Source organism: Gallus gallus, chromosome 5 (genome assembly GCF_016699485.2).
Source record: "Gallus gallus isolate bGalGal1 chromosome 5, bGalGal1.mat.broiler.GRCg7b, whole genome shotgun sequence".
Lineage (NCBI taxonomy): Eukaryota > Metazoa > Chordata > Aves > Galliformes > Phasianidae > Gallus > Gallus gallus.
This window is the reverse complement of record NC_052536.1, coordinates 57,222,532-57,239,912: the sequence shown is the minus strand read 5'-3', so window position 1 is coordinate 57,239,912 and position 17,381 is coordinate 57,222,532. Positions and strand designations below refer to the sequence as shown.

The window sequence follows — 17,381 nt, the reverse complement described above, 5'->3', positions numbered from 1 at the left end:
GTGCATTGAAATGTCATCATAGAATCACAGAATGGCCTGGGTTGCAAAGGAGCACAATGCTCATTGAGTTCCAACCCCCTGCTATGTGCAGGGTCGCCAACCAGCAGACCAGGCTGCCCAGAGCCACATCCAGCCTGGCCTTGAATGCCTGCAGGGATGGGGCATCCACAGCCTCCTTGGGCAACCTGTTCAGTGCGTCACCACCCTATGGGGGAAAAACTTCCTCCTAATATCTGACCTAAACCTCCCCTGTCTCAGTTTAAAACCATTCCCCCTTGTCCTATCACTGTCCACCCTGGTAAACAGCCGTTGCCTCTCCTGTCAGGGAGTCAGGGACGTACTGCCCAGCCAGGGCTTCTGCCACATTCTGATTGCTGCTGGAGCATGCAGAGAAAGTGTAGAGCTCTGCCCAGAGAGGGAAGCCATTGCCTGCAGTGTGCAGTGTTCTTACAGTGTACAAATGTGTTTGTTTGTTTGTGATTTGCTTAAGTAGCTTGTTTCCTCTGGGTTCAAGGTGACATCACTATGTAACTCAGGAGCAGCAGGTGAGCAAATCTGGTCTTTTATCAGATAGTTTTTGAATGATTCATCAGCTTGCGTTGTGGCTCAGGGCTTCTTTTATATTTTTTCCCTCATGTTTTCTCTTAATCAAATTCCTGATCCCTTAGAAATTTATCCCGTGGATGCTCATGTCTGCTGCATTATCTGCAGGGCAGCTCTTTGGTGTGCTATCCTTGCATGACTCTTGGTAAGTGACATTCCTGCACTCAGCTTCTATAGCTGCATTCTCATTAAAATTACCCAAGGAGAGCCTTGGATTTGTAGCCACCTACCTGATTTACTCTAAGCAATGTTCTGTTTTGGTTTCGGATTGCTCTCCTATCAATCACCTGCTCATCAGTCAATCGTGGCTTGGTTCCTGGTATTGTGAAGAATATATGTAGGTTGCTCCAAAAGTAATACCTTCTATTTATTTCCATGAAAACTACAGCAGACACAAAGAGAACAATAGTACCATTTAATAGATTGAATTCTCAACTACAAACACCATTTTTCAACATAATCATCACCATTAGCTGTATGTGTTTGCCAGTGATGAACAAGAGCTTGCCTGATGATCTCATAAAAATCTGTACCAGCGGAGGTGACCCAGTGTTTCACAGCTGCTCTGATGGCATTGTTGCTAGGAAAATGTTGCCCATGCACTCCATCTTTCATTGGCCCAAACAGATGGAAGTCGGATGGAAGGTGCCAAATCTGGACTATACCGTGGATGTGGTAGGACAGCCTGACCAAGATTGGCAAGGTAATCCATGATCTTCAAACTGATGTCGAGCCTGGCGTTATTGTGTTGCAAGAGAAAGGTTGCCTTCTTCTCTGGCCTGACTCTGGACTTGGAGCTTTCAGCTCAGTCAGTGTCATGCCATAGCAGTCAGAGCTGATTGTTTGTCCAGGTTGCAGAATATCCCCATCACTCCTTCCCTGTCCCAAAAGACGGTGCATGTGGCTTGACCTGCTGAGGGCTGAATCTTGGACTTTTGTTTGATGGGGAATTCATGTGCTGCCACTCCAGGGACTGCTGTTTTGACTCCAGCTCGTAGTGGTGACACCACATCTCGTCACTGGTAATGATGTGATCTTTCACTTCACTCTCTTTCTGTGAAATTAAATTATGAGAGAGAGAAAAAGAGAGAGATGAAAGATCCTGTAGTCACTTATAGACCTGTTATTTAAGCCTGCGTGGTTTTATAGGGGACTTTAGTTTTCAGCTTGAGAGAGCATTCCTGATGCATAGAGCACTGACCTAAGTGAGGCTCGGGAAACTTAAGTTCTCCACTCATGTGCAGCCTTATGGCATTCCAGGTATGCCTGTCTCACTTTCCCATGTGCAAAGCTGGGATGAGAGTGCTGCATTTCACCTATAAGGAATTTAGCGCTTCGCTCTTGTGGGTGGGATGCATGAAAGAAGGAATATAACTTAAAACACACTGAACTGCAACCAAGTTTTGCATTGCTTCTCTAAATATCTTTAGTAGAAGGTGTTTTTTTTCACTGTGCTGAGAGCTTGTTCGTGCTGCTTTGACACCTCTGCTATTAAGTGCGAGGTAAGCAGTTGATTACTTCTATTTAGACATGCTCCTCACATGGATTATGTCTTTGTTTGACTGTGTTTTGGTGCAGTGTATGAGAAAGCAGGATTTGCAGTTGCTCTTATTAGTGGGAATGGTTTTTCAAGAGTGCTGTGCCCAGGGGGAGTGGGGCTGAGGCAGCCCCAGAGGCAGTGTATGGATCTGGTGCCACTGGGAGCTGGGCTGGGCAGGAGATTTGCTGGTGAAGGATTTTCTGATGCTGTTTTTAAATGCTTATTTTGTGAGAAGGCCGAAGGGCATCATCAGGATGTTATACTTCAACATTTTTACTTTAACTCTTCAGGAATGCTGGGCATTGTGTGATGTAAAAGTCAAAATGATAAAGGCAAAGTGAAAAGGAGATTGAAATGAAGCTTTTAAAACTTTGACCTACAAGAAATGTACTGAACTCTCCAGAAGAAGAAGCGTAGGGATGGTACCGAACTGTTTTCTGAGTGTTTTATTTTCTTGCAAAGCAGAGATTCTGAGTTTATATTCCAATTTAAGTGGAAATGTAATGTTGGAATTTTAGATTTCCTCATAGCAGGAGACTGAATATCAGTAGCTCGGCATCTTTTTATGAACCAGACCTACAGCCCAATCTGAGCAATCTATTCATATTGGTGTCCACCCCCTCACTTCACACCACTTCTATGAGTACAGAGACGTATTTAGAATAATCAGAGAAATAATGTCCCTGGGTGCTTTGATCACAGATAGGCACAAACCTCTGCTACCCAACTCCAGCAGCCAGTCTCTGATTTCGACATCGTAAATGAAAGGATATTGAGGTTAATTACACTTGAGGATAAAAATACATTGACAATTGAGAGCGTTTCTTGCCATAGATATCAAAGCGTTGCAAACACCCAGATGCACGCACAGAGGGGGATGGCCGTAAGAGTCTATTGTTTATGAGCCATATTTGTGGGGGAGTTGAGTTTAATTCTGCCTGCTTCTCAGAACAACACCGATTTTCATCCTGCAGCACGTATGGCTGGTTTTCTTCCCTGTGTTCTTGGGTTAGAAGCTGACCACATACATTAATGAGTGAGCGGGACCAAGCGCTGAAACAGAGGTTCACTGAAGCAGAGTATTCCTCTGATCCACCCTGGAGGAGATGATAGGGAAAACGATGTCATTGTGATGAATCATTCCCCTCTCCCCCATCCATGAGACACGTAGAGAAGGTATCCATAATCTTTGCAACAGGTGATTTCTCCCAACAATGTCTGCCATGGGGGTCTGCAGGTAAATCACTCGTGCTCAGGGATGCTGGGCTTTGATAAGACTTGCCTGATGTCCTGAACAGATTCACTGCATGCCGTGGGTTCACAAAGATCGCTCTGTCAGCAGTGCTTTGGAGGTCTGTGGTGGCAAGCAGCAGCTGAGGCTTGCACAGGACAGTGGTGGAGGCTCCTGAGTTGTGAATCTTTTGATTACAGCTGCTGGAGATGCAATTTTGGGTCAAGGTAGGGAGCAGCCTGTCTTGGCAATCCCATCTTGGAAGATCCCATACATTCTTCTTTTTCCCTCACTTCCCTCCAACCCTTGCCCAGTGCCATCCTTCCCATGGATATGATTTCTTCCAGTCTCCTCCTTCATTCTTATTCCAAATTCATTGGAATTAGCGTTCTGTTTTTTCTGCCCAGAAGCACTCCAACCAAAAAATGAAACCAACATCACCTTGTTAGGTACTTAAATGGAGGAAATGGTATGTTCTGACTTCTCTAATGCAAGAAGGAAAGCATCACAGTGTATTAATTTCTTCTCCCAGGGAGTGTTGAGGCACTGCAATGGGCTGCCCAGGGAGGTGGTGGGGTCGCCATCCCTGGAGGTGTACAAGAACCATTTGGATGTGGTACTGAGGGACGTGGTTTAGTGGGGAAATATTAGTGGTAGGTGGATGGTTGGACTGGATGAGCTTGGAGGTCTTTTCCAACCGCAGTGATTCTATGATTTTGCACTGAGTTTTTCTGGCACTTTTCTGTTGGGCTTATGAAGAAGGTTTTGCCTGATGGGCATAGAGGTCTTGTGCTTGTGAAAGTAACAAATAGTAGGAAAAGGAAACTAAAGAATAGGAATCTGAAACACTCCTTCTGCACCTAGGTCACTTAGGTGACTTAATTTTCTCCTCCAACTGAATAGGTTTTAATTTCCAGGAAGTCTTACAGATGTCTTGAATCTTTGTCCAATTATCATTATGCTGATTTATTAGCTTCACAAAAAAAAAAAAAAGGTAGCTCCACCAGACAGATGAACCAATCATTTCTAATGGAAGCCTTTAAACAGTTCTTTTTGTTCAAAAGGGAAACTGTAATATACAGCACTGAGCCTAATTTTCATTAATTTACACCTGAGCAGGAGAATCACTTTGTAATCTGCACAAAGATGAAGTTATTTGGGGAGATGAGGAGCCAGAGCCAATGTTCTCTCACTTCAGCAGAAGTGAAATAACCTTCAACTCTCTCTTTTTTATGTCTTCTTTCTCTCCCTACCATTGCCTGATCACACCACAGGGCAGTGCGTATTATTTATCTGTCACCCTTCATGGGTTATATTTCTGTTGTTGTTGAGCATCTGTTCCAGCCTTATGGATGGCAGGTCTTGCTTGGAGAGTGGCGCACTGTAGTGACTTTATTGATGTGATGATATTGATATGAGTTGATATTGATGTATTGCCATACATTAATCGTTAGGGAGCATGCCTGCAGTGTGATAGGTAGTGACTCCGACATGGTCAGACTGCAGAAAGGTCACTCTGCAGGCTTCTGTTTGGCAGGGCACGTGATATCTATTTCCCACAAACACCCAGATTTGTTTCATAATGCTAAAATCCATCTGAAAACTTGCAAAGTATATAAGATTAAGAATAAGCAATATGCATGTTTTCCTGTCCTCCCTACTTTCCTTTCTTCCTGGTAAGATTTAAAACCCAAAGCACCTCCTGGCTATTAGTTCCTGCTGTTCCAGGTTTGAATCTTCTGTGTAAATATTTCATGTTTTGTCTTTGCAATATGTATTTTTCCAAAAAATCCTTCATTAAAATTTAAATTGCAGTCCTGAGTACAATTTACTTTGCATATTTGGCGTACGCTATACTCTACTTAGCATAGATGGTAGAGGCTATTTCTCTGCTTTTAGGATATTGGATGAGGATGTATATGGAAAGCAATTATACCTCATTCACCAACTGCCACGTTTTTGTAAATCCTTTCCAAGCATCTGGCTTTTGACACTGCCACGGACAAGAACTTGGACATGATAGACAGAGGTTTTAGTTCATTGTCAGTTTGTTCCTGTGACATTAGGAAACCTCAGTGCGGGGTTAAAGCTGTTGAATTGCATGCCTTATTTTATTACTATTCTAATATAAGTAACATTCTTTCTTTTAACAGTTAACACTTTAAGTGTAGAGTAAAGATTGGTAGCATATTTTCACTTATTCTCCCAGACAGCATATAAAAAAAAATAAAATCTTTTTCCAATTCTTTTACCTTAACTAAAAATGCAGTCTGCTGCAAGTGGCAGCTAAGGGCAGGTATTGCACAGCTCCTGGTGTCATAAAGACCTTGATACTTAGAAAGGCAGAAGGAGAGAGCAAGACAGCACTTCTGAAGCTGAAATAATCCTATTTTTGGAAAAATCCTTTTGTTTAATAGCCCATACACTTTCATTAAGTGTAATTTCATCAGTCAGTTTCTGCTGTCAATGAGATTATCCTGTACGGCTTTTGGAGTTCAATTGCTGCAAAGTAGAGAGCAAAGCATAAATGCACCACGCTGGTATTTTTGCGGAGAGGTGGTGAATACAGCTGCATTTCCCACTGGACAGCTTGGGCCACATTGGTCTTCCCATGAAACAGCCAACCTGCTCCTGATGCAAGGCCTGCAGCTGCCCGGACATCTTGCAGAAGACCTGAGGGGTCTTACAAGGTGGCACTGAGCTGTAGGTCCTGGATTTTACTAATTGCTCTCAGCCATTTATAAGGAAAAGAACAAAATTCGGACATGTGAATCATAGGACAGCCTAGGTTATAAGGGACCTTAAAGCCCATCCAGTTCCAACCCCTGCTGTGGGTGGGTTGCCTCCCATCAGCTCATGCTGCCCAGTGCCCCATCCAGCCTGGCCTTGGGCACCTTCAGGAATAGGGCATAAATGCTTAAGCTCACATTGTTATTCCCACCAACCCTCCTGTGTGCTGCATCCCTTAGGATCTGACCTAGAAGCATAAAGCTGGGATGAAGGAGGTTGTCCTTGTGGCAGTGCCATAGTCAGACTGGTCCATGGCTTGTTGATGTGGGATGTATGAGCCTCCTGTGTCATAAAAGGGCAAGGATTCATCTTGGGCATCTTATGTAGGTCAGCAAATGGCAGATGTGGGTGAAGCTTCAATGAAGCAGATCTTGGAAGTGGCCATTTCCTCATGCTGAGGGGAGGTGGATCAGGAGGAGCACCTCAGGTGGACCAAGGAGGTGAATCCTTAGTGGGACCGTGGGACCTCCAGCTGTAGCTCTCTGTTCTTGGGTACATGCAGGTCAGAGAAAGCATGAGGCCTGAGTGGTGCCTTCTCTCTGCCTTTTTCACTATTTCACGTGCACTGTTGCCTCTCACGAGCAGAGATCACAACTTGTGTGAGGAGCAAGGCAACCTCTCTGCAGTAGGAACAGGTTGGTGTGACCAAACTGAGCATAGAGAGCAGAGGGATGGAGAGGAGGCTGATGTGAGATAATCTGACTGTGCTCTTGGTGTAGGCTGATGCTGGGCAGTGAGCAGAATCTTCTGCAAGTTTATTTTTGGATGAGTGAAGCCAAAAAGACATAGGCAATATTATGGTCCTCAAAGATGTTCTCTAGAGGATATTGATTGAATATTTTGAGAAGAGACGGCCAGAGGCAGGAATACTCTGTACCTGCCCTATCTCATCCAGTCCTTCATAAATCTCTGTTTCATTACCCTGTTTTCAGGGCCAGGGCTTTGGGTTAAGTGATTCATGTCCTGGATTTCACCCAGAATGGCTGCTCGTGGGGTAGAGCATCCCATTGGTGGTGATACAAACAGATGGGACCGTGTGAGCAGTGAGGTGTTTTAGAAAATGCGTATCATTTGCTGCAGTGCTGACACTGAGGCGTGTATGCCTGCAAGACATTTTGGTTCAAAACCAATTATTTTTTATTCTGGGTCCTGTGGCAGGGGGGGTTGGAGCTTGGTGATCCTTGAGGTCCCTTCCAACCTAAGCCATTCTATGGTTCTACGATTCTATCAATTTTGGACTGTGTGGCAAAGAAGAGAGGAAAGAGAGGAAAAAACTTACTGCAAACTTTGGTGCTAGCATAACTCCCTTCCTACAAAGGAAGTCAATTGACATCGGGGTCTTTGACCCACTGGCTGTGCCACCCCACAGCGGGGCAGGGTGCCATTGTGATCTTTTGCGGTGGTGGAGAAGAGGGATCTCTGCAAGCCCTTGGGGCCACTGTTGTGTTTTGGGTTCAGATATATGCATTACTGCTTAATAACAACTGCTCTGGTGTCTGGACTTTTAAACCTTATAGAATCATAGAATATCCTGAGTTGGGAGGGACTTGTAGGAGTCACCGAGTCCAACACATTTCTTGTTCTTCAGTATTGCTGCTTTGTGTATTTTGGGTAGAGAGAAGGTGTGTGCAATAGGAGAGTATGAATAAGAGTGTGCAATTGCCCTGTAATGAAAGGAAGCGTAATCAAAAAAGCAAAAGCGTAATTGCTCTATCCTGATGCAGAATATTTGGAGAAGAAACAAACTTTTTGGTTTATTTTATGTAGCATCAAGCATATTCTCTTCCTGCCCCAGTTCCTTGGGTTGGAAGGCATTCCTGCAATGAAAGTGAAAAGTGCTGATGTTCTAAGAAGGCAAAGGGATATTTTAAACCAAACTACCCTAGAAAGAAAAGATCTGAATTTCACAGAGGCAGCAGCACCTGCTGTTCAGACTCCATGGAGCTCTGAGAGCTCCATGTGAATGTGGGATGGTGTGGAAGAGCTCGAGGTGGGCCAGAACACAGCTGAAGCTGCATTTCAGACACAGCCCTGGAAAGGGGAATTTTTCTTAATGAGGAGGAAGTGATGCAGGAGGCTCAGGAGGAGGAAGCAGTCACTGTATGTTGGCATTTGTTTGTAAACCCTTATTACTAGCGTGCAATCACATAAGGATGATTTGTGCTGTGAGTTTGGGAAGAAAACACCATTTTATTTGTATTTTATTTTTTTAGATAGAATTTCTTTACAGTTACTCTCAAAAACAGATTGTGCTGTGTGGGTTCAGGTGGGAAGTATTGATTTGAGTGCAGAGAATGTAAATATGTTTTGTTCACAAATGAGCAGCAGTGCTGGCAATGGCTGGTTGGTACCTGGGCTTGGGCTCTGTGAGGTCCCAGCATTTGTTTTTGGATCAGCCAGCTTATTCCTGTTGCTTCCTCTTCTCCACAGTTGGTATCTTAGGCTGCATCTCTCATTGATATGTCACGACATTTTATACTCTGCATGGCTGGGTAACTGGAAATGGATAGCAGTTGTCTCACTGCTGGTTCTGAATAATTAAGTGTTTTGCTCTGAGAGTAACCCGGTTAAGCATTCAGGTTTTTAAAGTCTGGATCACAATAATAAGATGTATAGATATTACTTCAGCTCTTTGGACTGTCCTTCACTGCTTGTAGTTTCTGGGAGGAAAAATCTCAGCCTTTCCTCTTAATGGCAGGGCAGAATATGAAATTGTTTTGCTGTTGAAGTTTGCTCAGATTCATGTTTGCAAATCAACCCGGCACTATCAAAAATGCTCCCTCATCATTCATCTGCCTGGAGACACTGCTTGTGTCTGTGGGGCTGTGCAAACAAGTCTGTAGCAGTTCTGCAGTGCTGGAGTTGCAGTGACTGGCCATTATCCTCCTCCCAGCTAACAGTTTATTGGAGGTAGTGCAAAAGAGAACACCATTTTTCAGGCTCCTCCAATGCTGATAGCCAAGTGCTTCTTGAGCTGATATGAGGAAGAGAAGCAGGAAGATGATTTGGGCCTTTACTTGAGGAATTCCTTCTGTGTTGATACAGATAGGAGGCAGGTGGTAGAGGTGCACTTCAACACAGTTATTGCTTCCCCTGTGATAAGGAAAACAACAGGTGAGGAATCAGCTGGAGGTGTGACATGTTGCATAAATCACAAGATTTGTAGTAGATGTGATGCTAACAGAGGAGGAAGGGCTGGAAAGTAGCTCCCTACAGTGTAGGGACTGGTCCTGCTGTTGCATGTCTCCCCATCTCCACTGATGCTGTGTGTTGGGCAAAACTTCCCACAGGTGGACAGTTGGGTGCAGGTGTGGGATGAAGCAATCCATTGCTGTTGCTGAGCTGGCTGTGGGCATTTCCCAGCAAAGCCCAAACCTGAGCTCACCACTGGGGACATCACACAGCTCCCCTCCAGCCTCCTGCTCATCTCAGTGGTGTGACCTTGTGAGCTCAGTGACTCCGTTACCATCTCGCTCTGCTCTGGCAGGTTTCCCTCTCTCCAGCAGCTCCCATTTTAACTCCTGCCTGTGTTTTCCTTTGGGTTCTTGTTAAGCAGCCAAAGCTTGCTGCATGCTGTGCTGTTCTCCTGATCCTTCAGCCAAGAATTTGCCACTTAAACCTGCTTTGTTTCTTCAGGCCTCGTGCTGTGTTTGGGAACCTTTCCAACTTCATGGACAAGTTTGCCATGTGCTTGCATATCTCATGCAAAAAAAGGTGCTTGATTTTCTGGACCACAGGAAATTGTTGCAGTTATTACTGAGAAACAACAGAATTTAAGCTACTGTATCATTTTCTACAGGCTCGCTTTCAGGAAGGAAATCTTCCATGCCAGGAGCAGAAAGGAGGGGTGACACAAAGATGGAGTGTGACTTCCTGCGTTCCAGAGAGCACGCCGGGTGCTGGGGCTGAGGCTGGCTTCGTGTCACAGGGGTATGCTCCATAACTCACAACACAAATGTTCGTGGAGGAAGTGTCTCAGAGAGTGTTTCTGTCCCCTTGTTCTTCGTTGAGCAGATATTTCATCTGCTCTCAGGAGGGAAGCAGAGCCCAATGGAGAGCCTAACAGAACGCAGCATGGATAATCCTGAGCTGTGCCCCGAGTCCTTGCTTGTTGGAGCGCAGACTGAGTTTGTGACTGCTCAGTTTATTTCACTCTGTGCTGCTGTCTCGTTCTGAGGTAGATCCAAAATGTCACCGATCCAAATGATGGAACGTCTCATGGCAATGGCTTCTTCTGGAGGGCATTTGGCAGCTCTATCACAGCCATGGGAGGGCTGATGTGCAGCTGCCACGTTGCTCAGAAGTCACACTGGAGGACTTGAAGGTGTGCATGCATGTGACTTCAATTCCTTTGATTTCAGCTCCGTGGTTGTGAAATAACTTTCAGTGGGGATTTCACGTCAGCTAAGTTTAGCTCTTGGCTGTTGAGAGGAAGAGGGACAACGCTGATGGCTCTGCAAATGAGCTCTGGGTTGAGTAGGGAAGGAAAATGGACCTGGCACCTGAACTGACCTCCCCCAGCGCAGTCCTCAGGTCCTCACCTGAGATGCTGAAATCTGTATTGATATTGTCATCTATATCTCAACATATGTAACTTTTCCATGCTTGCAGAGAAACAAATGGAGTTTTTTTTCGTCATCTGCATTCCAGCAATCATCGGAGAGCCCCTGGCTCCCAGAAGCTCTCCCTGGTATTTGGAGCAATTAAATGCACAGAATGCCCATAGCTTTGTAACAGAGGGGAATCATTATGGGGAATCATTATTGCATTGGTGTGATTTTGCTAGTGCTGCAACCCATTCTTTGCAGCCTAAAGCACGGGGCACAGGCAGCCCAATGGGAAAGGTAGGGAAACAGTGGAAGGAAAGCATGTGCAGGAGCTTTCTGCATTTGGGATGTATCACACGTAGTGGTGGAGCTGTGCTAATCAAGATCTGGAGAATCTGGTTCCCCATCTGAAGTGAGCATCCCTTTTGTATTAGTCCCTGAAGTTATTTTAACTCGCGTTGACACAAATTAAACAGGAATCTTGCTGTCCATTGATTTTGTCAGCGGTGTGTTTTTTTTTCCCCCCTCCTGAAGTCATCATTAAAGACTTTGCTTTTATTAAACTAAATGTTGCCAGTTAACTAAAGTCTTTGTTTTTATAGACTCAAGAGAACAAGATCTAACATAAATTAATCATGACTTAATTGACTGAACTAATTCAACTTCTCTCCAGTCCACTGCACAGCAATATTCCTGTCTTCCCAATGCTGTAACTGAAGGCTAAATGGTACATTGCTTTAACAGCATAAACTTTTTTGTATCTTTAACACAACATTTCTACGGTGGACAAAAGTTTTAATTTCCATGGAATTAAGCCCACAAAGCATTTTCACAGTTAGGGATGTTGAAGTGTACACCCTTTTTGGTAACACATATTAGAGTTGACTAAAGTTTCTTCCCATTATCCTTTCTCCCCCCTCCCCATGCATGGACTAAATTATTTATTTGGTATTACTATTTCAAAGGAAAACCAAGCATTAATTCAATTTACAACAGTATTCTCTCACCCTACAGAGCATAAAATGAAATGCAATGAATTGCTAATGCTGCTGATGTCAAGAAGGTGATGCATTGAGTGAAGCTGACTAAATCGTTAATGCGAATAGCTCTTCCCAAAAAGGCACTGCTGTCAGGAAGCAGTGAACCCAACACATGGGTTTTTGCCTTTGCAGTGAGTCTGGGGGCAAATCCATTAGTAGGTTCCCATGGGATGGAGGAAGGAATGAGTTTGGGGCTGCTCTGTGGGAGAGCTTGCAGAATTTGGGAACAAATGGGCAGTGATGGATGCTGCTGAGGTGGCCTTGCAAGGCCATAGGCAACCAGCTCCAAGGATGAGGGCTGAAAACTCCTTCTCTGCTTGCTGGGGTTGGTGCCAGAAATCTGGGCAGACAAGATTTCCATTCGTGATACTCACAGTCAACCTATGAAGCAGTGGATTTGGAAGAAATGTTCTTCTAATGCGTTTGAATAATGAATTTGTGTGAGGAAGCTACAGGCTGCTTGTGGGCTTTCACTGCTGAAAGGGGCAGAATCAATCAAACAGACTGTTCCCTATCTAGTTTCTTCAGCTCCGCTTTTTTTTAGCTCTGCATTTCCCAATGCTTCTCCTTTTTCCTGCAGCAGAGCTTAAAATATCCCAAACAATGGTGCTGCGATTACCTCCCTTAGGAACCTGTTCCTTAATCTAATAAATCTCTGGGCTTTTCCCCTATCAGCCTAATATTCTCACAGCTATTTTGCTTAGTTTTCCCCTTTGTATGATTCACAAGAGCTTCCCTTGGGAAAGCTCGGAGAGTTATCTTGTTATCCCACCCCAGCACAACTCTCAGCTCTCTCGTGGCCAAACTGAGCAGGTTTTTCTTGGCTCAGTTATTTCTTGAATTGAAAGCTGCATTTGATGCTGGTATCTGTATTTTTGCTCTCATTTCGTGGCACTTTGGTGGCTTCCCCACTGCCTGCAGTCAGCACGCAATTAGTGTTTCGTAGTTTGGGAAAGCCCAGTGATACAAACAGCTGTAGATCAGAAGTTTGGGGAATCTGATGCTCAACTTTACCCTTTCGTAGTGGTAATGCTTCTTAAAAAGTTGCTGTGTGAGGTTATTGTCTCCTATTTTCTCTTATATTGTCTCTTACTGAGGTACAGAGGAGTTTTGTGTTGGGTTTTCTGGTGGAAGAGTACAGAGAGCTGGAAACCAGAGCTCCAACCCCAGTGGGGACTGTCCTACTTGTGTCCTCCAATGGACTGTTGGCCAGAAGAGCTTTTCTTCGAGCAGATGTGGGCACACCTTTCCCTAGGGGAAGTTTCTGTCTAGAAAATACCTCCTGACTTACACCTGGAGTCCCAGGAGCCTGTATCTGCTTATCCACCATCTGAAGAAGTGTTCTCTCTCAGTGGCAGTTCTGTTTTGCCATTAGTGTCTGCTCTTCCATCTGTTTTATAGTGCTGTTTCTCTCTCTCAGTTTCTATTCCATTAGGAAGCTTTAGCCTGAGTCAGCACTGAGACAGCCTTTAATGTTCCCTGAGCACCAGAAGGGCTGTGGTCACCCTCACAGCTTTGAAGGAGGCTCCAGTCTTTGCTGGCCGTGCCCAATCACTGCCAGTACTTCATCTTTGCTCTTAAGCATCTACCAAACATCTCTTCTTGCCAAGATTAATGCAAAATAATCACATCTTAGCATTATATCACTCTTCAGTCCCTTCTTTTACCCTTCAGCCGTGGTGCTGCATGCTTCAACCTGCATGCTCCTGAAAAGTTGGAGGAGAGACTTCCACCTGTAATAAAACACAGAGCTACAAATGGAAGGCTTTTTTTTTTCCCCTCCTACTCTGTCTTCCAAAAGTTCCTCTGGATCTTTTCATACCTAATTGAATTCATCAGATTGGGTTTCAGAGTTTAGCAGAGATACAGCTGCTTAAACCAGTGTAAAACTGACCCTTAGGAAGGGATTTATCTTCTGTATCTTCTTGGAGTGTTGGATTAGGATAATGTAGAGGCTCTGTGAGGGAGAAACTCATCCCGCTCAACCCCATGCCTGGCCACATTTGGCTCATGTGAGCTCTTGTCATCACGTGCTTTGGTGCCAGCAGAAATGAGGTGGCACTTCCATTGGCCACTTCCAACGTCGCCCTGCCTCAGGGATGAGATGACTTTGGAAGCTGCCTTTCTTTATCCACTGACCAAGCCCTGGTTGTAGTGTACCTTTGGCACTCTGCGGAGTTTTTTGTGCTGACAGATAGAAGGATAAATCCTACCTTGTGTTTTACAGAGAAATGCATGCAAACTCCACTCCAGCAAAGTGACAGCTACGTGCCTGTGCTGGGAGTGTGAAACAACTGATTTTTACTTCTTGAAGCCCTTCTGGGCTCTGAGCTCCAGAAGGCAGTGGGGTCAAAGCGTACACATTCCTTGGGCTCACAGACTCAGGGAACGTCGGATTAACTTTGTTGATGTCACCCTCACAACCAGCAGAGCAGTCCCTCCTCACTAGAAACTCTCCTCTTGGAGGAGCTTCCTCTCCACCTTCCTCACCATGATGAAGATTCTGCAGTGCTTCTTCCAGCTGTTCTACAGATGCACGCACAAAGCTTTAATGGTTTAAGACCTAAAGAAATCAGTGCACCATACAGCCCCATGTACTGTTTAAACTTAATTGGACGAAATGCCAACAAACGTAAAAGGTCTGCAGTAAATACATGCAGCGTTCTCGAAAATGAAAGTGTCATCATAGGGTGTAATTCATTATAGGCTCATCACTTTGCTTTTGTATTTCAGGTCATTAATTGCTGATAGAGGTTACAGAGCAGAATGGATTAGGCGATAATATTACATTCCAAAGCCTGCCCTTTTTATTCCAAAATCTAAGGAATTTACATCTATAAAAGCAATACAGCATCCAAATATCTCAGGGCAGATGTAAACTATCAGCATTGTACTTCAATGCAGCTGCATGTAATGAAAACCTGAAATTGAATTTTAACTTAATAAAGTAGATTGCTTTTTAATTGAACATTTTTTTTTTCCTCCTTGACTGGGAACATTCCCACTCTTTAATTATGTTTCATTTAAGAGAAGAACAAATAAAATCAATTTATTTTCCGCCAATGCAATGGGAACATGCAGTATTTCTCAGCAGCTTGAAAAGCAGCACCCCACACCTTGAGCAAACCTATTAAAATAACGTGCTTAAAGCAAGCAGTCCCTGTTAATTAAAAGAGCTGCTCTGTGTAAACAGCTTATATATCAAGGCATCATATATATTCTCACTCTGTGCTGCTTTTTCTTCTTCTTTTGCTGAGGAAAAGGTATACAGAGTGTGCTGAGGTGCAGGGAGAGAAAGCTGCTCGTGGCGTTGTGTCTTTTGGGGATGGCTGCATCTATATTTAATGCTGGTGCATGGAGCGGCACCAGGCAGCTGCCTTGGGGACGTGCTGTGACTCCCTGGCCCCACTTTGCATTCACAAAATGGGAACAGAAAAAGTATTCCTTCAGTTCACCCAGGCTGAGACCTTGTTTGGCTGATAATGGAAATACAATTCTTGTGAACGCCTCGTGCTTCCCAGCATGACTGCAGGAATGTTGTTCCTCTCCTCCGCTTCCATGCCTCGGTCTGGTTCTCAGGGTGGGAGCAGCTGGGGTTGTACTTAGCTGCCATAATCAGGGGCCAAAATGGCTTTCAGAAGGAACAAAACTTATACTGAGAGAGAAATATTTATGAGAGCATACCTGTAATACCCAAATCCTCCCAAATTTCCTCTGTGGAGTGTACTGAGAGAGACATTTCTAGTCAAGACTTTCCACCTCAGCCATAAAGTCGGAATAGAAGCATCAAAGATAAAATGTGAATGGTCTCACCTTGTATTGGTGTACACAGCATTGCTCCCACTTCTAAGAACAATGACAGCAATAGTTCTGTTTTAGGATATCTCTCTCATTTTGTTTTCTTTCCCCCCCTCTTTCTTGTTCTGCATGGTTTATTTGCTTTAGGACAAAAAGGATGGGATTGAAAAATCTCCTGGCCCCAGAAAGGGAGAATATGAGGCAATGAGGGTTGCAACACCTCTGCTTTCCCGCTGTGTTTTATGGTTTTTCCTTGCTCTTTCCCTACTGGAAAGTTGAAAAAGAAAGGAGGAGACCCCTGCTTTGCTGTTTTTTCCTCTAACTTATAGACTTCGCTGAAAACAATACATTTCTCATGTCATGAGAAATCCTAATTTGGGAAAGAAAAAGAACCAAAAGCTTTGATAATGTGCTTTCATAAAGCAAGGAAACCAGTGCATCTGGAAAAACAGAGCCACGTTTTCCTGTCTGAATTTTGAGGTGCTGCAGCCACAATGCTAAGAGGCAACACACCCCAAAACCACGGGCTGTGGAGCTGCTGGGGATGGAGGTGGGGTGGGGGCTGAGCACATCAGCAGCACCTCAGTGGCTGTGGGCACTCCGGGATCCCCTTCCCAAAGCCATGCTGTGTGTGCTGTGAGCTCGGGATGGAGGTACCCTCCTATGGGGAGCCCCAGCAGTGACTTCAGACTGTGGGTATTCCCTGCAGCAGCTCAGTGGGGGGGATTGGCAGGGGAGGAAAGGACAAACGGGGCTTATTTTCCAATGGTATGTATCTGAAATCAGACTGAAAGCCCAAAGCTCTTTAATGGGGAAATTCCCTGATGTATTCAAAAAGAGGGGTACATGGAGTTTTGGAGAGTTGCAGTGCTGTAGCCAGGACAGAGCTGGAAGCTACCTTCCTTCCCCACAACTGCTTTTCCGTATTTTACTCCCCTAGAGCAAAAATATGGAATGAAGATTTCCAAGAATAGAAGTAGATGAAGGAAAAACACCTCTTCCTGCTCTTGTCTTGTCTGTGCAAAGCTCACCGTGGGCAGGATGCACTCAGCCACCCAGCCTCCGCCTTAACGAGCGTGTCTGTCGAAACTGAACTAAGAACTGATGGGATGGGATTGTGTTGCGTCAGCCCAAAGGGGATTAAATGTTTCCTGCTGTGTCTGAGCCAACAGGGGATGAAGTGGTGGGGTTTGAAGTGCTGCCACCCCACTGCTTGCGGAGCGCTGCCTTCCGCAGAGCAGGCGGGATGCGGATCAGATCAAACGGGTGTATGGAGGGGAGGTGGGTAGCAAACTGTTTGCCACGTTATTTTCATAGAATCATAGAATCACAGAATGGCCTGGGTTGCAAAGGAGCACAGTGCTCATTGAGTTCCAACCCCCTGCTATGTGCAGGGTCGCCAACCAGCAGCCCAGGCTGCCCAGAGCCACATCCAGCCTGGCCTTGAATGCCTGCAGGGATGGGGCATCCACAGCCTCCTTGGGCAACCTGTTCAGTGCGTCACCACCCTCTGAGCTCCATTTGATGGAGCAGCTGTTTTTAAATGGCTGATCCCAGTTGTGACTTGCTGTCTAGAAAGGATGCTCACTCTGCTTTCACCTCTGCATTTCAGTTGCAGCTGCCCTGTTGTGCTCGTGCTGCATATTGAGGCTTGCTTGCTGTGGAATGTTTCCTCAATGTGTTTTCCTTGTTTCTTGTGTTTTTGTTGTGTTTTTTTTTGTTGTTGTTGTTCTTTTTTGGTCAAAAAGGCAGAATCCTGCACTTATTTTATGTTCAGTGAAACCTTAACCCTATCCTTAGCAGAATGAGAAAAAATCACTTCTTAAAAACAC

At 44.8% G+C, this 17,381-nt stretch overlaps 1 long non-coding RNA gene across 1 annotated transcript in view; it reads left to right on the top strand.

Moving 5' to 3' along the window:
- The window catches only part of LOC100857428, a 31,917-nt gene extending 20,643 nt beyond the window's left edge, over positions 1–11,274 (top strand). The window contains exon 3 of the long non-coding RNA XR_005860422.2: positions 9,964–11,274. This is a non-coding gene — a long non-coding RNA (uncharacterized LOC100857428). The remainder of the gene's footprint in view (positions 1–9,963) is intronic.
- The last annotated feature ends 6,107 nt before the right edge of the window (positions 11,275–17,381 follow it).